The sequence below is a fragment of the Ictidomys tridecemlineatus genome, chromosome 15 (genome assembly GCF_052094955.1).
Source record: "Ictidomys tridecemlineatus isolate mIctTri1 chromosome 15, mIctTri1.hap1, whole genome shotgun sequence".
Classification (NCBI taxonomy): domain Eukaryota; kingdom Metazoa; phylum Chordata; class Mammalia; order Rodentia; family Sciuridae; genus Ictidomys; species Ictidomys tridecemlineatus.
The window spans coordinates 53259199-53282833 of NC_135491.1; the positions used below are offsets into that span (position 1 = coordinate 53259199).

Here is a 23635-nt window from a genome sequence, read left to right on the forward strand (position 1 = left end):
TGTAAATGTAATGTACGCTCCCATAAACTTGCATGAGATTTTTAAGGAATTTCCTTTTTGCTTTCAAATCACTGCACCGAATACCCGAGTAGACATCGTGTCAAAATAATCAAAATGTATTTAACACTCTCTCAAAAAATCCATTTAAGAATAAGAACGGGGTTTAGGGGTGATTTTCAAACCATAAATTGAAGTGTAAATATTCAAATTATTTTCATAAACTATTCAGTTCTGTTGGGCTTTTATGTCATCGTGCAGTGATTTTTTTGTATTTAAGTTTCCTAGCAGTTCTCTTTTTTAAGAGCCTCAAGTGTCCCATAAAAAGCAAATACTTGAATTTTCAGTTTCTAGGTACTGCATATTTTTCCTTCTGCTTGCCTTATTTTTATAACAGTGATTTATAAAGACATTACTAAAGAAAAGGAAAGGAGGATTTTGAAGAGAAACTGCTTAAAAAGAAATCTATCTCCAGTGCTAAGGAGAGGGAAAACCCTGGCACCACGTCAGAGTATGAGCTGGGATCCGGGACAGCTGGGCCTCCAGTCGTGGTCTTCCAGAAATATTTATTGAGCCTGGTGGAGAAGGGCAGGATGAGAGTGCCAGATGCCATTTCCATTTCCAGGGACTGGGGGGGGACACTGAAAGGCCAGAAGGGACTGCTTGCTGGGCTGGCCAGGTCCTGGAAGAGACCCCATGGCAAAGACCAGCTAGGCAAAGAAGTCAGGAATGGAAGAGTGAGGTTCTGGGACCTCAGCCACGACCAGTCTGACCTCAGGCCATCTACAAGACCAGGGAAGGGCGGTCCCAGAAGCGCCACTGCGTGTGAGAACCCTGGCTGGTTCCCGAGATCCAGGCCACCCGTCTCTCTTAGTGATGGATTTTCAAGGAGTGAGTGCGTGATCATTCAGACTCAGAATTCCACATCCTCACTTCCCTGGAGTCCATGGCCACGTGACCACCTTCTGGCCCGTGTCTGCAGGGAAGCCCCCTCAGCCTCCTGGGGGTGTCCTTAGCGATGCCGCTGCCTCCTTCCCACCCCTCTTTCCCTGCCTGCTGTCTGGGTTGTGGCCCTGAGGTCCACGGGGAACCCCAGCAGAAGAGCTGGGTCCCTAAAATCACACCTTGTACCCGCGGCCTTGGCAGATCAGCCCAGGATTTTTTTTTTTTTTTTTAAACAGGAACTTCTCTTGGGTTGAAGGTACCATCGTTTGGGTTTCCTGTCAATTGCCATCAACCCTATTAAGAGATTTTTCAAGGACAAAGAGCGAATGAATGAGACAATGAGCGCAGTGAGGAGGACCCCCGGAAAAGCCCTGGCAGGTTGCTCTGGGCCCACTGAGGCACCCCGACCCCGGCCCGTGCCCTGCGTGCTCTCAGCTCACAGGGCTGGGCTAGGCACTGAGGTGACAGAGAACAAGAGGAATGGCAGCCAAGCGCAGAGGCCCTGCAGTGAGCCCTGGGTCCATTCCTAGGAGCCCTGGACGAATCTCTAGTGGCCTCGGTTTCCACATGCTTGAGGCAGGAATCCTCGTGCAAAGGCACCTGAAGTGTTTTGCACAGAGCCCGGCAGGTGGCGGCGGGAATAGAATAGGCTTTAGTGAGAAAGAAGGAAATATTCTATCAGTCCCCGTAAGGAGCTGCTGGTCTCATCTGGTCTCAGTAGGGTTGCAGGTGCACGTGTGGTCAGACTGTGCGCTCAAGAACGGTGGAGAATGCGCCACGCCCTGGGGATGCCCTGCAGGGACGGGTCCAGGAGCCCGGGTCAGTGTGCTCTGGGAACATATAGGGGGACTCACAGCCTAGACAGTGGTCAGGGAAGGTCCCCTTCTCCTTGAGGCTGCAGATGAGTGGGCATCTATATTGTTGGGGAAATCAAAGCGGAGGAAGAATGAGAGAGGGACAATCTCAAGTCCCCAGAAGTGGACTTCAGCCACTCGATGTTTGCTGAGTGGGACCCACTGATGGCCACTAGCAGCCCTGGACAAGTGCTTTGAGGACAAAAGTGAGGTGCCAGAGGTGATTATTACATGATTTTTTATCCTGATGATCTATAGTCCAATAGAGGAGGCAGATGGAAAAGTAGGTATCCTTGTCACGGGCCATCTAGGAGCCTGGCTGGAGTATAGAGGGCGGATCTTCAATTTTGTCCAGCTGGGCAACACATACAGACGGGCTCACAGAGGACCAGACACACCGGCAGAAGTTTGAAGGCAATTCCACGTTGACAGATCCCCCTTAAGTCACCTAAAGGTGGGACCCAGGTGCTTGCGCCCCAGCCCTTTATCTAAGCTGTTCGTAAAGTGCCTCGTGGAACTCCTCTGAGGGTCACGTGTCCACCAGGCAGAGAGGGGTTTCTTAAACTGACCACGCAGTGACCTGAGGCAGCCTTGCGACAGTGCCAGGTGCCCGGGGCTGACTTTCATCCTGGCAGCTCTCTGCACAGACCCAGCCTGCTAAGAACATGCCACGTGAGAGGCTTCCATCTTACCTCACCCCTCAAAATGTGCAGACTGACTCCCACAGATAGATCCCAGATGTCGTTCTCCTGCTCCCACAAACCTTGAAGTGGGCCCTGCCAGCAGGCGCACCTGCCAAGGAAAATGCTGTCCTCGAAATGTTCCTGGCACGGTTTCCAAGAGGTGCCGACCGAGAGCAGGAATCGCTGACCTCCCTGAAAGAGAAGCGGGCAGCTGTGGCCCCCGGGTGAATTCCCCCATGGTGGACTTAAAACAGACCTCGTCCACCCCACAGAGAGCGGCCTGTCACTCACAGCTGGGGAAGTGCCGGTGTCCAGAAGGGAGTGACTCAGAATGGCCCCAGGCCCCTCCTGGAGCCCAGAAAGACAAGGTGAGAGCCAAGAGAGGCTGAAGGTCATCCAGTCCAGCCCCCTTGTCTGGAGGACAGCTGTGAGCTACACAAAGTCACCCGGAAGGACAACCCGGAGCAGGAGGCACCCTGCCCTGTCCTCTCCTCTGGGTGGGCCGTCAGTGCCCAGACAGCAGCCTGCTCCCTGAGCTGAGCTGGGAGGACGGTGGGCGCTGAACTGCCACTAGCTGAGACTCTCCCCGAGGACACAGGCTGGTGGGGAGCAGGGCCTGCGGCTGGAGGCATCAGGATCTCCCTGGGAGCACTTCTCCCAAAGACACACGCTCAGCAGCTGTTTCAAAGGTGAGATGTTGCTGTCGTGGTCCTGAAGACCAAAGCGGCAGGACACCTCGGGTCAGGAGAGGCTTGTGGGAGCAGCAGGGACAGCTCCTTTGCCACACTGCAAGGCCCGTGGAGAAAGTGACGAGGGGCCTCTGTTTCTCTGCACTCACTTTCTCCCCATCACCCCGCCAGCCACCACATGGGCCTTGCAAAGGCGGTGCCACCCGTGCTGACCTTCAGTGCCAGAATCCAGAGCTCCAGCTCTGTTTCGTTGGCAGTGGGGCCACAGCACATCTAATAGGACAATCACACGATAATGGGTGTGTGCCTTGGGGATTTAATTGCAGTGCATAGAGGGCAGATTCCAAGGAAGAAGGAGGTAGAGACCGGGGGACAGGCTGGGAGGTTTTAGTTGGGGAATCTAAGTTCAGTGGACACTGCAGATTTGGAGAAGAGCAGGGTCAGCACGATTAGCAGAGGTAAACGCAGAGGACAGCTGACCCCAGATAGGCCGTGGGGACTGTGGTGGTGTAGGCACAGGCACGGGGAGGCAAGATCAGAAGCCAGGGTAGGGGCAAGCGTGGGTGGTTTTGATCGCTGACCATTAATACTTGCTACAAGTGTCTTCCAAATCTCAAAGTTGGGCCTGATTCCTAGACAGTGCTCCAGGTGACTGCATGTAGTGATCTGTCCCCAGCGGGTTCACCAGGCCTACCCGGATGCTGTGACCTCTGGAGACCTCCAAAGCAACCCAGGCTGTGCATGATCTCCCCCAGATGGAGAAGACTTCCTGCAACCGAGAGCCCCGTTCCCCTGTGGGCTCAACTGCTCAGGAAACTCATGAAGAATACTTCAGTATCGGGCAGCAGGCCCTTGAAGCCGCCTATTAAAGGCCCATGTCCATCTTGAATTGCACCGGCTGTCTGGTGAGACTTTGAGAGTTTCAGAACTTTTCAAATTCCTGGCTGGTACACTCCGGTCAAGGTCCATCGGCTGAGGAGGGTTTGGAATGAGTCTCGGTTGTACTTTTTCCTCTTGGTTTGGAAACCAACTCACCCTAGGCAAGGAGAGGTTTCTGACCACAGCTCAGCAATTCTAGTTTCCAGCCAATGGCTTCAGTAGACCAACCATGAGCTAAATAAGAAAAAGTCGGTGCTGCTGTTTGAGGTGTGTCCTGGAGTGTGGTTGCCATCCATCACTGTCTGGCTCCTGTGAAACTCCAGGTCTCTGTAACTCTTGAACTTGAAGTATTGCAGGGCATCACATGCTAAATGGAATCGGAGGGAAGCAAGAAGTTCTGCTCTTGGTTGGGTCTTGTAAAGATGCTTTTAAAAGCATATTAATCCATTAGTGATCCATTTGGATTTTGAAATATGGTCATTTAATGTTTGGTACAATATGTACTAAACCTAGTCCTAGAAAATTAAGTGGATATATAGGTTTAACCCGGAGGAACTTGAAAGCAGCTTCTCAATAATTATTTCTCATCAGTTAGCTGCATTCCTAGGTTTTTTTGTTTTTTTTTTTTTAATAGAAAATGTAGTATACCTCTTTCCATCAAGAGGGGCACACGTGGGTGGTGGGGGCCTATAGCTCAGTGGTAGAGCGTTCACCTAGCATGTGTGAAGCCCTGGGCTCAAGTCTCAGCACTGCAAAGACAAGAAGAAGAAAACACTGAGGGGCACACCTGGCTTTTGGGGGCTGTGGAAGAGGAAAGCATTTCCATTTCAATAGCATTTCAGTTTTACCAAAATGTTTTCAGAATGGCAAAAGCCACTTTTCTCCTAATTCACCAACACACCTGTGTTTTAATTAAATTAATTTCAAGCAGGCAGGAAGATGACGCATTAGCAAGAAGATCCTTTTTACTTGTGTTCGTATTTTCTTTGATTATGCAAATTAAGTGGAGGTGCTAAGCATGCGTTTATTGAGCTTTTTTAATGGGCCAAGTTCTGTGTTCAGCAGTTTCTGTTCTATGACTGAGTGCTCGGAGCCTTGTCATAGGTCCTGTCATCCTCCTTGTCCTGTGGGAGAGGAGGGGACTTTCTCATGGCTGGGCAGCCGGCAGCAGAGCCGAGATTCCCACTCAGACCCTGGGCTGCCCCAGGGCCTTCCTGAAGTATTGGAAAGGCAGAGGGCAGCTATTTTGAGGAGAGAGTGAGACGTCATCAAGTGGGATTTCCACACACCTGGAACAAGATGGGAGAGAAGTGGGACAGGCAGGTGGTAGGTCAGCGTGGCCGCACCCTGCCTCTGCTGTCTGGTGCCTGGACGACCCTTCAGAGCCTGACAAGTTAGAATTTATGTACCCCGTGGACAATGTTGACCGGGCTGCTGGTCTTTAACTAGCATTAAGTCCTGAACACAGAGAACGAGGGAGTAGGACCCTGAAATACAAGGGCTTGACTTCATTTCATTATCTGTCCTCCGCATCTGTCTTGGTTGGCCTGATTTATTGGCCATCCAGCTATCTGAGCTGCCACATCACCTCAGCCTTCACATTTGCCAACAGCAGATTCTCTGAAATACAGCAAATATTAAAAGCAGTTGCTGGGCATTTGACTCCTTCCTTCATTCCTTCATTCCTTCCTTCCTTCATTCCTTCATTCCCGGGTGTTTAATGTGCATTTACTATGGACTCGTTGCAGGGTGTATAATAATGAAAGCAGAAGGCTCTTTGTTCCTGTGCAGTCACACAGCATACAAGCTAGAGAGAAAGGACATGGGGTCAGCTATGCTGAGTGAAGTGACAGAGAGGGGCTGGGGGTGGGGGTGGGAGAGTAGGTTAATTTGAGTTGGGAGTCAGGAAAGCCCTTAATGAATCTGAAGCCTGAGTTGCCAGGGGCAGCCAAGAGAGTACTGGAGAGTGAGATTCATGGCAGAGGCCCAGCAAATGCCAAATGCTGGCTTGGCACAGCTGGAAAACAGAAAGGTAGGCGACCAGGTGTGATGACGGGGTTTGGACTGAAGCCCGATGGGTTTGGAGATTGGACCCTGCAGCCTTTCGGCCCCTGGTGAGGAATGTGGGGATTTCCAGGTGCAGGTGGCAGCCACTGCAGGGTTTGGGTGAGCCCATGGCTCTCTCGGGTCTGCTGCCCCTGAGTGGACGGGAAGTCTTGACCAAGCTGCTCCTCACAAGTGCCACTTGGAACCAACGGAGCTGGGTATCATTGTCACCGTGCACCACAAAACATCTTTTGTCTGTCGGATGCTGTGCTGGGGGCATTGGGCTCCAGAGGTGAAGAGGGGGTAGTACCTGGAGTGGGTATGCGCCATCCTCTGTCGCATGTGCCCCTCAGACATGAGGCGCGGTGACGGCACCTGCTGGGAACACTTTTTCAAATTGCTTTTTGTGAGTCACTTGATTCTTGCTTCTTGGCATCAGCTTGCCAGTAGCAGTGCCTATCCTTTAGGGGATTCTTTTTCTCTTTAAAAACTTCAGTCAGCTCAGCTGTGCTCTGTGAGTACAGTGGGGGATATATTTTTAGTGAAATGACCAAATAAAAAGGGCGGATTTTTCTGTGTGGCTTCTGAAATGGGTTAGGGTGCTCTTTTATCCCACCTTTGAATCACTCAACTATCAAATACCAAATTACTAACAAGTCACCCAGGGAGGACTTGAAACACAGAAGTGTCTGGACTTTGGGGCACCCATGTCCCTGGGAAAATCTCAACTGCTGGGCCACGCTTTTAGGGTCACCTTCTGTCCTCCAGATCCTACTAGCCCTGTCAGCCCCTCTGTCTCCCCTGTTGCCTCGCCAAGGTGGCATGGGTCTGACGATCCACTGACACAGAGGTACGGCTGCTGGTTTTGATATCTGTACATGCGTTTGCTGAAAGTCCCTTGTCTTGCGTGAAAGCCCCAAGGTCATCCAGTTCAGCTGCCTCCGCCCGCATAGGAAATTCATGGTTAGACCATGGAATCTACATAACTGGAAAATTTAAATCTATTTATATATCATAAAGAAACACCACAGGCCTGAAGCTTTGGAAAAATAAAATTACTTCCATCCCATTATACAAAAATGCATTTGAGGTGGTCGTCATTTCATTTGGGCCATGGTCTTCTGAGACCTGGGACAATAATATAGATTTTTTTCTATCTTATGCAAATGTATGCAGATTTCGAAGCATGCATGCATGTATTACACACTTTATAAATTCAAGTAATAGAAATGTTTGTGTGTATAAATAGATAGAATAAGGAGTATACATTTTGTATAAAATAACCTCTATGGTATTTGTTTACCCTGATTTTTTGATTTATGAGTCGTCATTGCTTACTATAGAAGAAGAAAAATAAATATGCAAAACACTGGTAGACTTTTAATGGGGTTACTTCCCATCTTAGCTCAGTGTTTCTCCACTGAAGCTGACCTTGAAATTGCTTTTTAAATACAAGTCAAAATATGCAAATTCCTGAGTATTAGGATGAGTGTCCTGCTTTAGGAGTTTTTCGAATTCACATTTTTGCATCAGTTCTATCTCATACCTTGTCTTTTGCCAGCTTCGCAATCCATTTGCATCTGAGTGGTGGGATTGTGGGTTTTCTCCCATGCACTAATTCTCTCCCTCTGATGTTAAGGCACCCCCAAACACGCAGGCGCACATACATTTTTTTTTTCTTTCTTAAGTTAACATTTTTTTTCCCTCTTTAATGAACATGAGCCATTCCTTGCCTAGTGGGGTTAAATTCTCTCCTTTTCCATAGCTGTGACACCCAGCGCCAGGTGCCATCTTCCTGTCCCCGAGTCTTGTTTCTCTGTCTTGCGGGAACGGATCCCGGGGTAGCGCACAGCTTCGCCTAGGAAGTCGCACTGGTCACATATTTGTAGTCACACCTCGTGTCTGTGCCATCCATTTCATCGGATCCCGAGGAAGTTTCTTCTGTCCCCTGCTCATATTTCATAAGGATCTTGTGGAGCCCACAAGTTGCTGGCGCATATATATCACTCCCCCTTGTTATGACCAGGAAGACCCTCAACCATGAATTTCTCTGAAGTTTATGATTGGTCCCTGACCGCCTCCACCGTCACATTTGGCAGAGAATCCTCCTCTGGAAGCATTCTTGCAGTTAGATAAACAAGCAGATATGCTGCACCGGTGCATGAATGAATAGGAAATATCCCAGCTCCGGAGGCTCAATCTATCACGCGGTGGAGGGGTCTTCCAGCAAAACATTTGGTTCTGCCGTCGCTTGGAGGATTGGGTCCATGCTATAATTAATGCTACTAGCAGTAAAAGGACATTAGGGATGTCGCGCATGTTGATTATTTCTTCATTTTGTTTATCCAAGTTTCCCTGCCTTGGAAGCTCTGTGGCTATTGCCAAGGAAAGCCCTGGAGACAGAGCGTTAGCCTGGCTCCTCCTCAGTGCATCATTACCTCGCACCAAAGAAGTCCTCTCTCTCTCTCTCTCTCTCTCTCTCTCTCTCTCTCTCTCTCTCTCTCTCTCTCTCTCTCTCTCTCTCTCTTCTCTGTCTCTCTCCCTCTCTCTCCCCCTACCCACTCCCTTCATCAATAGAGGATGAAAACAGTACCGGATTCAGGAGTTCACAGTCGTCCTTTGTGCAGCTGGGTATGGGGGGATAGATTTATGAAATGGACCATTTCAAATGGCATTATCTCCCCATAGTGAGGTGCACCTTTCATAAATCATGGGCGAGTGCTCAGAAACAGAGCATTTGTTATTCCTGCCGTTCGCCGCATTTGCATGCCCACCATCCAGGAAAGAGGAAACTCTAAGGTTTCCTTTCCTGGGTTTGAAAAGGCAATTAATCCCCTTACAGTGAAATTACAGAGAGAGAGAGAGAGAGAGAGAGAGAGAGAGAAGAATTATAATCAAATCAAATAAAAGAGTACTTCAAGAACTGTGCTTTCACTACTGCTATCTTTAAAAAAAAATCCTGGTAATTTTTTGCCCTCTTATTCAGGCCTTGTTTTAATTATGGCACTAATTAAGTTCTTTGGTTAATTTTCACCTGAACCCTGTGCCATGTTCCCTGAGATAAAGGGGATGGATGAGGCTCTGCTGCGGAAGGGCGTGGATGGGTACCGGCTGAGCTTTTCTTCTCCCGCCTTCCCCCGTCCAGTAGCTGATGGGTAATTATTCTTCAGTTCGCCTACGTCCAGATTACAGATGGCTCTGTTTCCAACAGGGAAGTTCCCTCGCTTTCCTGTTGCCTGGATGTGATTTGCTTGGAGAAGCAAAGTGGATTCTTCTTCCCGTGCCCTTGACATCATTAAAATACTTGATGGTGGTCAATTCCCATGGAGTCTTAGGCTCTTTACGTTACCCAGCTGTTTCCAGCACTGCCAGCCCACGCTGAAGAATTGCCCTTTGGTGGTGAAAGATCAAAAGTTGTCATCCTGATTGAAGTCAAGAGTCTCTGGCAAATTCTGCCCTTCCAGGTTCTTTTGATATGGTGAGAACAATATGAAGACAAGTGTCCCGCTCAGAAAGTTTGAGACATGTTTTATTTTTTCCCCCTGCACATGTGGCATGAGAAGATCCAATTGAATAAACACTTACCAGGATCTTGAACTTGACTAATTGAACTTGACTGTCATCCCAAGACCCAAGATGGAAATCCCTGTTTGTTGAGATATTTTGAGGCACCATCGCACAGGCAAACGTGAGCTGGAAACTGAAGAATCTGTGCACGCACTTCTCTCTAGTTGCCTGGACTCATTTCAAAGCCTGCAGCTAAGGTCCCTGATCTTGATCACGCCCTGTCTCTTCTAGAAGATGCCCTGTCTCTTCTCTGCCTGCCCACCCCTCCTCTTCCCCAAGGAAATGAGATGTTGGTTTACGTTATACCTTGCAACAATCTTGGGTTTGTATCCCACAGACCTCAATTTGAGGCATACCTTGATTTTTCCTTCTCCTGTTTGTGTTTCCAGTTTGTTAGATAGAGACAATCATTGTAGTAATAACCATCCCAAATACCTATGAAGACTTAAGTAGATAATGAACAGAGGTGAAAGCACATAGTAGGTGTTTAAAACAAGCAACTCCCCATATAGTGAGTACTTTCTATGTGACCTACATTCAGTTTTGCGCTCTTCAGAGAAATTGTCCTTTCTTCTTTTTAATCTTCAAAAAGATCCTGTGAGGAAGGATTTACTGTGCTTATTTTCTGGTTAAGGAGACTCAGTTACACTAAATTAGTAAGAAGCAACCCAGGATCCAAACCCCAGTCTCTTTGATATCAAAGATTGTACTCTATAAAAGAGAATAAAACTGTGGCATTTGCAGGTAAATGGATGGAGCTGGAGAATATCATGCTAAGCAACGTAACCCAATCCCCAAAAACCAAAGGCTGAATGTTCTCTCTGATAAGTGGATGCTGGTCCATAACGGGAGGGCATGGGAGAAGTAGAGGAACTCTGGGTAAAGGGGAGGAAGGGGGTGGGAAAGCAGCATGTGGGCAGGAAAGATGGTGGAGTGAGACGGGCATCATTACCCTAGGTACATGTGTGACGGCACATAGGGTGTGACGCTATGTCCTGAACAGAGAAGTGAAAAGCTGTGCTGCAGCTGCGTATAATGAATCAAAATGCATTCTGCTGTCATCTATGCCTAAATAGAATAAGCGTATAAATCAATTTAAAAAAACATTGTACTCTTGTTCACTATCTTTTCACTTCCTGGGACAGCAAGTGTAGCCCCTCAGGTCAGAGCACCTGCTCAGGTTAGGGGGCCTCCAAGAGGTGCAAATGGGCCAACCCAGGCACGAGCACTCACTGTGCACTCGAGTAGCGAGAACCCCCAGGCCTTGTCCCCGCAGCTTCTCAGAGTGGCCCAGTGCTGCGACTCCTGGGTGCCCACTGGGATGCACCCTGAAGCAGACACAGTGGAGGAGATGGCGCCACTCTGCATTGTCCCTTCCATGTCTTGGGCACAGCTGAGAGGATCAAGAGCAGGAGCAGGGTGTGCAGCCCCGTCAAGACCACCCAGCCACCCCCCCCAATGCCTCAGTGTATTCCACCATGAGATGGGAAAGCCTTTCCCACCACAGGTCCCTACTGTGCGCCAAGTACTGACTGTGTGGCCGGGGCTCCCTGAGGTGCAGCACCCGCCACAGAGAGCCTGGCATCTGTTGCTTATGTCCAGAGTCACCTCAGGGGCCTGGTTTTCTGCGGTCAAAGTGTCTGTTTCCAGGTCCCCAGTCATTGTAGAAGTTCACCAAGAAAAGGAGTGGGAAGGAAAACAAACGGAAGCCGTAAACAGGAACGTGCTTTCTAAAATGCTGGAAATTCTTTTTCTTTGCGTGTGTCCCATGTTCTTGGAGGACAGAGGCTGCCCAAGTCCATGGTTGAGCATGGTCGTGGGGGTGGTTGTCTCAGGTTTGCAGGACACGTGGCCAGTTCACATGGCTCAAGGCCTTGAACCTGTCATTTCATCTCACCATGTACCAACAGTTTCGTCCAGCCCTTGGGGCTAATGAATACCTGCCCCCCCCCCAACTTGCTTGTGGGGCAACTCAACAGACTGACTTAGCTGCACAGTGCTAGCCTATATTCCCTTCTGTATTCAGAGAGACTCTGGAACTTCCCAGGTGGATGGAAAATGGCTGAATCCTTTCTTATACTTATTTACACAAGAACAGGATTTGGGTGTTCAACCTGGAAGCGGGAGCCCCTCCCCCTCTGCTCCCCAGGCTGGGGTTTAGGAGCAACAGGAGGATCACAGTGGGCCAGCCTGGGAGCTGGGGGTGCATCAGTGGAAGCTGTGTTCCACAGGCCCTGGAAAGGGGCCCAGAGGAACCCCAGCCCAAAGCCAGGTTGTGAGATAAGAACTGCCGTGGAGGTCATCACCCATGACCTTCACGAAATTGCTAGGATGCTTTTCCGTCCTGGAAGACTCCAGTGAAACAAAGGTTTTGGAATCCGTGCTACATGCATTCAATGTGGATTGTGAAGAGAAGCTTTCTTTCCTTGGTTCTGCTTTCGCTTCCATAAAGGAGTAAGTTAGGAAAAGAAAGCCATTAAAAAAAAAAAAAAAAAAAAAAAAAAAAAGTCTTCCTGCTGGATAAATACTTGTGGAGAGGGGAAAAAAAAAAAAGAAAAGAAAAAAAAAAAAAAAGAAAAAGAATACACATTAGTCTTCCATTAAAAACAGATCAAAAAGTCCCTAAAAGAAAAATTTAAAAAAACACCCTACAACAATGAAATAAATTAGGATACTACTAACTAACGGCCTGCAAATGAGTTTGCTAAGTGTTACATTTTCTCAAGCCACTTAGGTTTTTAACTTCCTGTTTCTGCCTGAAGCAATAAAGCAGGAACACTATCATTAGCTTCAAAAAACTTTTTTTTTTTTTTTTTAATTTGAGCCCCTGGCTGCATTTATTATTTTTTTCTCCCCCCCCCCCCAGCTGTATCCTTGCATTTACTATGCAGGTGAGTCTCACTTTGGAAGTTAACAGGGATGGGAGGAGGGAGGAAAGGTCCCTCTTCCCACTTGCAGAAGAGTGGCAGCAGATCTTGCTAGGTGGGCAGCTGGCACAGCCTCTGGGCTGGACAGCTGTGTCCTGATGAGCTGCCCGTCCCAGCATGTCAGGACAGTGCCCCATCGTGCCCAGGCACCTGCTCGCTGCAGGCAGTCAGGTGACCCTGCTCACAGTAAGCCCGAGGACAATCCCTTGCATTGTTCTTTAAAGTAATAGCTTTCTCAGCCCCTTAAGAAGTACCCAAAAGAGCGTGCCACCTCGATGCTATTTATAACCATTTGCACCTCTTGCCTCAAGGGCCTAAATTGGAAACCTAATTTTAGATCCATAACAGCTGAAATATGTGTAAAAGAAGGCTCAAAATAAAATATTCTAGGGTGTCGCATCAGTGTCCTCTGAGCAGGCTCAGGTTAATTTACCTCACTGGATATTTAATTATGTCATTGAGGAAACACCGATAATTAAATCATTATTTCTTAGGGGTTGGGTCCAAGGACGTTCTAGAAGGAGTCAAAGGCAGAGGGAGGGGGCATGGGCACTGGAGGCTGGAAGGGCTGGTTCAGAGGAAGGAGCCAGGCTGTGCACTCTCCTAGAAGCTGAGACCACCCTGGCCACAGTGTCATCGGTCCTATTCGGGCTCCTTGAGCCTTAATTTGTCCCTAATGGGGACAGTAATGCCTAGTTCTGTGGTTTGTAGGGAAACTTAGAAAGCAGGCTTCACCCTGGGCCTGCCAGGCAGGAGGCTGGACCACAAGCAGTTGAAGCCGGAGCTGTGATTAATTTATTGTTACTGTTCAGGACACTGTCACTGTCCCACCAAAGAACCGTCCCCCTTTTAGAGTTTCTGGCACATCTCCGCAGCGTTCCAGGGAGCGCTCACACGGAACAGATGTCGGACCACGTCTTCTCCGAGTGGCCAGACCAACAAATGAGCTCTCCCCGGCGTGAGCTGAAGTTGGTCTCTAATGGCATTTGCTGTTGCAATCCTCCCAAGTCCTGAAAGGCCCCAGCCCCTTGACAACTCTGTTACCTTCTACAGAAATCCATGGCAGCCCTGCTTCCCGCCCTCTGCCGCCCCATCTCTCGGGATGCAGCCGCCTGCTGGTCTGGGTGGCATGAACCTCAGGCTTCCACACTGGAGAGGTCCTGGCACCTGGGTACTGGCCCCACGACCACCTCTTCTGGAGTTACTCCCCTGCTCACCTTCTGTAGCATGACCAAAGGGACTTGGCAGATGTTAGTAGGTCAACTAATCAGTGGACTTTGAAACAGCTGATTTTCCTGGATTATCAGAGAGGGCTCAGGGCAAGCACAGGCCACGGGAGCGGAGTTGTGAGGGGAGGCAGAGAGGCAGCAATCAGGAGAGGGTCTGCTGGCTTTAACGATGGAGGGGACATGGGACAAGAAATCTGGGCTTCTCCACAAGGTGACAACTAGTTCTGCTGATGGCAGGAAGGAAATAGAGACCTTTGTCCTGTAACTGTCAAAAGTAGGCTCCTCAGTCCTATGACCACATGGGCCACCCCTGACCTGAGAGAGCTGGGTGCTGATCTCTCCCCGGAGCGTCCAGAGCAGATCCCAGGGTAGCTGACACCTTGACTTTGACCTTGCGAGACAGACACTCAGTAGAAAACCCTTCTGAGCCTGGGCCTGGACCCCTGACCACAGCAACTGCGCAGTCACACAAGGATGTGTGGTCTCGAGTCTGTGGTCATTGTCCGGGAAAGTGGAGCCTCAGTCAGCCCTGCCGTCTCCCCAGACATCTCTGCCTTTCTCCTGTTGTCCCCTCCCAAGACAGCCTGCTCCCCTCCTTCCGTGGAATTGCTTTGGTTTGATGAAGACTGAGCTGGGAGTCGTATGCAGCCTAATTACTGCCTCCGAGTAACCCCACCACATAATGCCGCCTGTCATGCTGCACTCCTTTTAATTTCACAGATGAACACATTGCTATTCTTTTAATCCCCCACTCAAGTCTCGTGTTAACTCCATCTGGACAAAGCACCGAGGTGTACGTGTGACTGGGTCGGAGCTTAATGCCACTGCTGCCCCAGACTCACCCTTCAGGGCAAATACGACAAGTGGAAGGTTTCTCCCCCTCTGTGGTAAGAGCCCGGCTGCACCGGGTACTCTGGCCTGAGAAGCCTTAGCTATGGATCCTGACTGATCACTCTACGTCCATGTAGCCTGGATCCTGCCTTCTCAACGGCACAGGCTTATTGGTTTGATGCTTATCACAAGGGCCTCTTAGGCACGAATCCTAACACTCCCATTTGACAGGTGGGAGGACTGAGGCACGTGGACTCTCAGGGCGGCTTAGCTCTAGGTATCATCCTTTGTGGGTGCTCGGGCAGGGACACTGCCATCCATCTTCTCAACCACAAAATAGTGTACGATTTTCTGTCCTCTTTTACTTTTTTTTTTTTTTTTAGAGTGAGAACCATGTGTTTTCCCATCTCGATAGACCTGTGGCTTGCTCATGGCTTCTGCCCTTGGCCACCCGGCCTCTGTCTTTTGGTGGAATTTGTCTAACGTTAGAGCTCTTGGAAAGTTCAGCCTTGGTTCTGACCAGAACCAGGCAGGACAAATGAATCCAGCTCCTGGGACCTAGACTGGGCTCAGGTCTATTCTTGGTCTATAAAGGGCAATAAATATGGGAAACAAATCAACAGCGCAGGCACATTTGCAGCGAGGGTGGGGGGGGATATTTAACCTACTTTAGAGAACAAACTCTTTTTAAGGGCTTTGCACACTAATTGTATGCAAATGGGTGCTGCTAATTGCAAACACAGATTCAAACCTAGTCAAATTAGAAACCTATTCATCAACAGTCCCTTTAGGACCTCTGCTCTGCTCCATGTGGTGTCAATGGCTCTTTTATGGCTGCACACTGCCATCTTTCTGACCCCCACTTCCCCATTGGCTCGCTCCCAAGACATTGCCCCAGGAGACTCATTGAGGGCAGAGACTGTGTCCCCTTTGCTTGTGCCTCAGTGCCCAGCTCGGCCCAGTGGGTACCTCACTTCAAGACAAAAACACTTACCCGGGGGCTCCTCAGTGCCCAGCGTTTCTGTAAGCAGTGGCATGGTGGCAGTGTGGGTGACCAGACTCACACACTCCTGGAAAGCCTGTCCCCAGGGGCCCGTGCCCAAGACCCCCTCCACTCTCCTGAAGCACTGGGTCTGCTTCATGTCTTTGACACTTTTCTCTTACTGACCTGTATTTTTTTTTATATTTTTATTCATTGATTCTTCAGTTGTTTACTACTTGCTACTGAATGTGAGTCCCTGTGCAAGCTACAGAACAAAAACATGGACAACATGTCGCCCTCCCTGTCATAGATTACGTCTCCTATTCAGTGGCAACCCAAGTCAGGGCAAGGAACAAATCTCACATTTTCTAGTCCTCTTTTCTTTTTCATATGTTTTTAAAATCACTCATAAAAAGGCCTAACAGAAAAGGCAGTATTGCATGCTGTTAGGTGGGTGGAGGATGGATGGATGGGTGTGTGGGTAGATGGATGAATGGATGCATGGGGGGATGGATGGATGGATGGATGGATGGATGGATGGATGGATGGATGGGTAGGTAGATGGATGAATGGATGCATGGGTGGATGGGTGTGTGGATGGATGGATAGATGGTCAGATAAATGGATACATGGATGGATGATTGAATAGATGCGTAAATTATGCTTAGGTAGATGAAGAGTGAAATTTTTACATTTCACTGAATACCTGCAGTGATATTGTAGCAACTTGTTTAAAATACTATAGCCACCCAGATGTCCTAGTTCCCTTACAAACTTATGAAGCATCAGCAAATGGCCAGCATCATGCCAGGGAGTGGAAGTCACTTCTTGGCATAGGAGCGCAGGCACAGAAACAAATTCCTGTAGTGGGAGTCGGGGTGGAGGACATAATAAATATTGTGGGAAGTGCTGCAGGAAGCACAGATACTTGATCAGTGTGTTCTTCTTGATCAGGACACACTGCAAAGAGGAGGTGGCAGCTGAATGTCGTATGTGTAGTTGAAGGCTGTATGGATAGTCAAAGGCCGCACTGGATTTTGCCCCATGGACTTTGCAGTTAGGGTCAAGAGGAGAGACCGAAGGTGTGGGAGACTGAGTGATCTTATAGATCTGGACTGAAGGGGCTCGGATGATGTTCAGTTCAGCTTCCTAGAGGGCCACTCGCGGTCCATGAATCTAAAATGCATGTCCACAGCGGCATGTGCATCGGCAGTGAAATTTGCTGAGGGAAGCGCCTGGCAGGTGTGCTGTGACCCTCAGGTCAAACCTAGGGCAGGTAAGAGGTGGCAGTCCTCGAGGCCAGGAGAGCCTGGCCGCGAGAGGCCTATTTGACTGGAACATGTGAGTGCAGAGCCCAGTGGAGGCAGTAAGAAGCTCGCCTCCAATAGGGACACCAAGCTGAAAGCAGGACCACTGGACTTCCGTACCACGGAACTTTTCTAATTTCCTGTTTATTAAACTTATTTTCACTTTTAAAAAATTAATTTTTTTAGAGTCGTTTTAGGTTCGGAGCAAGACTAGGTGGAGAACACAGCAGTTCCCATACACCCCCTGCCTGCTTCCCTGCTCCCCGCCCGCAGCGTCCCCACCGCAGGGGTGCACTACAGCTGGGCGAACCTGCGCTGGCTCATCATGGTCACCCCAACTCCACAGTTCACGTGGGGGTACTCGTGACTTCATATGTCCTGTGAGCTTTCACAAATGTGTAATGGCGCGCATCCTCCACGTCGAACAAGGTCAGCCTCTTTCTTATCCCATTATATAAAGTAGTTTCACTGACCTAAAACCTTTCTGTTTGCAGTTTTTAGTTCCTTTGGGCATGCGTCGAAGCTTCCTTTCCAAGAGCCTTTTGTTTTGAAAGTGTGCCGGCCACAAGGGATCTGGGCTATGGCACAGCCTGGGTGCTGCCAGGAGAGAGGGGAGGCCACAGCAGGCTGGGCGGGTGGTGGTGGCAGCCTTTGGAAATGACAAAGCGGAAGGAGGTGTCTTGAACACGAGAGTTTGAGCCACTCCAACTCGTGGGAGAGACGATGTTCTTAAAGCTTGCTGTCGCTCCTGAGCAGGTGCTGTCCCTCCAAGCACCTGGGTGTCTTCGGCGAGGACAGATTTCCTGGCAGCTGGAGGGCTCTTTTCAGCCTTAGGGTCTCAGCACTCAGGATCTGTCACCCGTGTGCTTTATTTAATAGACTTTCCTGATGTGGCATTTTATATCATCCTTTGTCTCTAAGTGATTTACTGCTGAGAAGATAATAAACACTCCAGGTTTATGCTCAGAAAGTCAAATGCACCGCGGATGTTGGATTCTGAGATGGAAGACATGTGACTTTCCAACAGGCCACACCCCCATTCCTTCCCAGGAGGAAATAATCATGTTGGCGAAAAGGACTCGCATGACGCCCAGGTGAATCATCTGAGCAAACGTGGCCTGCGACGATGTTCCTGTGAGACCACGTGGAAGAGTTACCTGAGCTTGAACTGGCTCTTTCTCTCTCTCTCTATTTAGTTGTAAAAGCAGTCACAAACGCAAGCTTTTGGGGCTTGAAGGTATGGCCACTGTGGAGATAGAGATGTCACCTGTCTATGGGGCTGAGACACCAGAACAGGTGTTTCTGTGGGAGCTGGGATTCTCCACCGCTGTGCACCTTTAATCTCGGCTCTCCTTTCGGGTGCGATGCCCGCGATTCCGTGATTCCTAACTTAGTCCTGCCACCAAGGGATGTTGCTTCAGATAGATCCGATCTCTAAGAACCGAGGGATTTTCAAACAGTCACTTGATTTATGTGCGTGAACCTCTCACTCAGGAAAAGAACTTTTATTTGGCAAGCACCCTACGAACAGAGGCCTGAAAAAAATAATTGGGCCTCTCTTCTCCCTGTTGAATCTCAAAGCTCTCCACTGGGGTGGGCGGCAGCACCGGTGCTCTGGGAGAAGGTGGTGTGGGTGGGCTGGGCGGGAGGGACATGACTAATCCTCCTCTCTTTTGTTTGTGCAACAGCTTGATTCACTGTCACCACATCAGCACATTTTGCTGCAAATCTCGGTGCCCTCTCGCTTTCGTTTTACTTAATGCGTTTCTGCATTTTCCCAAGGCCACACGAGCGGTTTTCTTGCAAGTGGCGTGCCCGCTTCAAATAACTAAAATTGCCTGGGTCTTGAAATCTGCGCCTTCATATTCTCCCATATATTATTTGGTCCTATTGTTCCTTAACTTGCTCATCATTCACACGGTGAAGGAAATTCCATTTGGTCCTTTTAAGACCGCCAGACTAGCTGACTTAAACACTCAGCCCCGGTTCCTTCTAGAGATTTCGGTTCTTTATTGAAATGGTCCTTTTAATGTCATCTTTAATTTAATCAAATAGTGTCATCAAAATAACATTTACTCTATTACTGCAAATTCACTGCATTATTAACTAGTGTAACTAGACAAAAAAGATGGTACAAACCCCCATGGAAATATATACTTACTGTAAAAATGGATACAGTTCATAGATGTTCTATATTTAATTTGCAGTTTCAAAGCACTCTCTATGGAGAGGTTTTTATGGTTCTGAAATAATTTAAAAACACACTTTACTACAATCCATAGCAGGTAGTTTTTGCCAATTTGGGAAGTTACGGTGCCTTGTCGTTCCCAGAGCAAGCCCGGCAGTGTCTTTTAGCAGAGACATGCCTCTCTCTGGTTAGAATTGTAGCTCCGTCCCTGCACCAAGAGCAGCTCAGTCCAGGATGCCCTCTTTGCCTTTGGCACCTTCAAACAACCCAAATGTAGACGATGGGATATTTGCAAGTATCACCAGGATCCAATTAATTGGATGAAAAATACCAACGCATCAATGCCACGGTAGACAGTTTGATCAGAGAATCCCAGTCATGGTTGGGGCAGGGGTTACAGGCATTTTACAAATTCTCCCTTTGATTCAAACTGTAAAAATACATTGGTTGTTTTCAGTCACATAGGTTCAGCCTAACAAAGTGGGAAGAGCCCTGAACTAGAAGATAAGAGTTCTGGGTTCAGGACCCTAAGTTATTTACTAGGTCTTAGTTTTCCCATCTGAGAAAAGAGGGAGTTCCATGATAGCAAGGTATTTGCTATCAAAATAGTCCAATATTTTAAAAATGCTTATCTGCCCACTTTTTCTTAAGATCAGTAAAACCATCTTCCAATTAGAATTTTTATCAGAACTTGCCACTAGCTATTTCTTTGTAAAATATGAAAGTAAAATATCAATGGAGCATCTCTACTTCAAGATTTTTATTCTTCTCATTACTGAGAAATTCTGTTCCTGGAAGAATGTTGGATAGACTTAGAAATATGAGTATTGAACTAAATTCATTTATTTTCAAAAGGCATATATTTTTAACCTATTGCTATACTTGCCATCAGCCAAGAAAAAAATATAAGGACAACGTTTCTGTCTTATGGGACCTGAAGTGTAATAGTAGACACAACACTTGAAAGAGAAGAATAATAAAGAAATTCATGCATTATAGTAGAAGTTTTCACGGGGTCGCCATCCCTCCATCCAAACATTCATCCATCTTTCCATCCATTCATCCATCCATCCAAACATCCATCCATCTTTCCATCTGTTTATCCATTCATCATTCCATTTTCCCATCAATCCATCTATCCATCCATCCATCCATCCATCTTTCCATCTACTTCTATGATGTCAGAACCAATGGTGCTGATTATCGATATTTTGTTTGAAGATCAAAGAGGTAAATGAGATCTTCAAGATAAAGAGGAAAAAATCGAAGTCAGACATTGATGAGATCACATACAAATGTAACATCAAAAGGCCAGATGCACAGGTTGTGAGTCCAAGAAGGTAGGGGCAAGACCTGTGGAGAGTCTGATTTAGTTGTGTAAGGGTACATACAGCCTAGGCATTGGGGTTGGTAGCTTCCTAAGTGACCCTAATTTGCAACCAAGGGTGCCACCACATGTGTATGAGAGCGGAAGTCTTTCTGGATGATCAAGGAGATACCTTAGATCTGTCCATGGGTATGTGGTACATGGTGGGCCAGACTCAATGAGAGGGCCACAGGTTAGGCCAGACGTCTTCGGGGTGAGTGATATTCTGAATCACGCAGCAGCGATTCAACTGAGACAGCACCAATCATCCCAGACACAGGTTCCCAAACAGAGAATTGTTATTACCTGACTTGTAATGTCGACTCAAAACTGGCCAGAATTTTGGTCACAGGTGAAAGGCACACCTGCCTCCAGTTAGGGGAGACAGAAAATGATAGAACCAGGCTTCACACCTTCAGGTGTGACACTCAGTTTGTGTGATGTTCAAAACTAAGTCTGTGCTTCTTGCTGTGGAGCGCCCCGCAGATATCACCCGTTCCTTACCATCTAGACTTGCTCACGAGCAACCTTAACACCTAAAATGAAAAGGGACCGTCATCCCATGGAAATCATCCAGTCACTTTAGGTCATAAGCCATTGGAGATTGTAATAACTGTCTCATTCTGTCATATTCTTGGAAGGAAATCTATCCGTTTCTTAGCAGATACTTACAGAGTGAGGAATCATCAGGCGTGGAACAGATCCGGAGGCGAGTAAGAAAGAAATGGTCTGCTTTCAGGGTTCTTATAATCTGGAGGAGACAGAGCTGAACAAGGAAGGTCAATCATGGTACCACAGTCGTCCTTATCCCCCGTGCCATCAGCGACCGGGTGGTGTGACTATAACGGAGAGAGGTATACAGCTGTCAGTCCAAAAAGAGTGTGTCTCGTGTTGTGAGTTCTTTTCTATCTGGTTTCCATATTCATTTCTTTCTGTTAAACCAGCTCCATCTTTTGCTGAGACCCTGCCTCAGTTATATTATACACATGAGTAGCTCTTTTGAAGACTTTACATTAAAAGTAAAGAACTTCACAACCTCTGAGGTTTGCTTTGGTACCCAAGTCCTCCTGGCTCCCTAGAAACAGGAGAATCTATAGTGTGTTCTCCAAAGATTACCTTCGAGGTGAAGAAATTACTCACTTGTAATTGGATGTCACAGAAAGTCATCAGCTCCATAGATCTGTGCAGGAAGGTCTGCAGACCCAGGAGACCCAGCAGGCCCAGGAGACTCAGGTCTTCCTTGCTAAAGGCACAAGTGTCCTTGAAAAAGAGACTCAGGTCAAGTATTGTACAGTTATATTCCAGATTATACTCTTTCCAAAATCCAGGGATAGTGAGATCAGCAAGTAGAAGGTTTACATAGATTACTGGGAAAGGTAGGGGAAATTACCGTTGTAAGTGTGTGTGTGTGTGTGTGTGTGTGTGTGTGTGTTTAAGTGATGGTGTGAACCAGGCATGGGGGCTCATGCCTGTGATCCCAGCAACTCAGGAGGCTAGGGCAGGAGGATTTCGAGTTTGACACCAACCTCAGCAACTTAGTGAGGCCCTAAGCAACTTAGGGAGACCTCGTCTCAAGGAAAAGGAACTGGAGATGTGAGTCAGTGGTGTCCCTGGGTTTAATTACTGGTACTTAATAAATGAATGAATAAATGAATAAATAAATAATGGTGGTGATGATGTACTTGGACAGATGACTAGATACTTGGATGTAGTTAAACTAGTCGGTGTGGAGAAATTTTGTCTTTGACCACCAAAGAAGGTGCAGTCTGTGGCATGGCACAGAGATAACCCTCAGCAGGGGTATAGTTATGGGATGGATGGGTGCAAGGACAGAGTCGGTTATGAAAGTGGTGGGGGGAAAGTGGATGGCTGGAGAGATGGCTAGCTGCTGGCTGAGGGGCTGGGCACATGGATGGGTCCATAAATGAATGAAAAACCTGTTCCCTTGAGTGCCCTTGAGGGGACTGTTGAACCGAGACCTTGATCCTCCAACTTTCACGTGCCAGAGAATGTCCAGGGCAAGATGGTTAAGACGAGTGTGTTCCTGGGGTGAGTGCCAGAGGTTCCGATTTTGAAAGTCAGGAGAGGAACTTGGGAACCCCAGTTATGACAGTGTTAGTCACCTTGCCATTCCAGGCCCTCTCTCCTGCCTATTCCTATTTCACTGACTTGATAGAAATCCTTCTGGGGCTCCATACGGCCTGCCTCCAGAAGGTGCTGCTTTCAAATTCATAGTGAAGGTGAGTAGGTGGGGATGGGGAGCCGAGCTGTATCATGGTTGGAGAAGTGTCTCCCCAAAGCTCCTAAATATAGAATGCAAGAATGTTGAGAGGTGAAGGGATTCCATCACGAGCTGTGATCATCCTATTTTGCACAGACTAACAGGGTGGTAAATGTGGGCAGGAGGAGCGTGGCTGGAGGAGGTGAGTCTCTGGGGGCCTGCCCTGGACGGGTTCCTCTGTGGCCCCCTCTCTCTTCCCTCTCTCTGCTTCTGGCCGCCATGAATGAAGCAGCCCCCTCTCCTTCCCACCACGATGTTCTGTCTTACCTTGGCCCAGGGCAGTGGACTCAGCCATCCGTAGACTGAGACCTTTGGAACTGAGAGCCTCAAATAAAGTTTTCCTCCTCTAAGTTGGTCTTGTCGGGTGTGGGTGGGGACTGGGAGCAGAGCTGGATCCCTGGGTGACAGTGACGGAAAGCTGGCTAACTCGATCCAGAGGCAGGGTCTCCGTGGCCATAAACAGCTGTCCTGTCTCCCTCAGGACCTCCTTCCTGGGTTGCCGCCAAACAAGCTCCCAGGTGCCTTCTTCCTGCTTTGGAAAGGGAAGATTTTGGGGAGATCAAGGTGGAGAGCTTTGCCTTCTGCCCTGGGATGTCCCCCAGAGAAGGCCAGGCCATGCCATTGACCGGGAGGTCTGCCCTGCAGGTGACCCTCGTGTGGTGGACTTTGGAAGTGGCTCGTCCTTTCTGCATCCTGGTGGCCAAATCTCACATGAGAAGGCAGATATTTGGAGCCAGAAAGACAGAAGAAACCTGATTGTGAAGGAGGGGGAAGGCCCTGGCGCCTGGACAGGGTCTAGGAAGCTGAGTGTCACACATCCGTGGATTCCTCGTAGGCCAAGTTCACTCCCAGGGAGGACAGTCA

At 48.4% G+C, this 23635-nt stretch overlaps 1 protein-coding gene and 2 long non-coding RNA genes across 4 annotated transcripts in view; 1 reads left to right on the forward strand and 2 right to left on the reverse strand.

Annotated features, from left to right (window-relative positions):
- Wwox (WW domain containing oxidoreductase) overlaps positions 1-23635 on the forward strand; it is an 861609-nt gene that overhangs the window by 630205 nt on the left and 207769 nt on the right. The gene's annotated exons all lie outside the window — the stretch shown is intronic.
- On the reverse strand, positions 544-4443 carry LOC144370912 (uncharacterized). Its single transcript, XR_013430999.1, has 2 exons — positions 3863-4443; positions 544-2671 (listed from the first exon to the last, which is right to left on the reverse strand). It is a non-coding gene; the product is annotated as an uncharacterized LOC144370912 (long non-coding RNA).
- On the reverse strand, positions 17061-21754 carry LOC144370915 (uncharacterized). Its single transcript, XR_013431005.1, has 2 exons — positions 21631-21754; positions 17061-21329 (listed from the first exon to the last, which is right to left on the reverse strand). It is a non-coding gene; the product is annotated as an uncharacterized LOC144370915 (long non-coding RNA).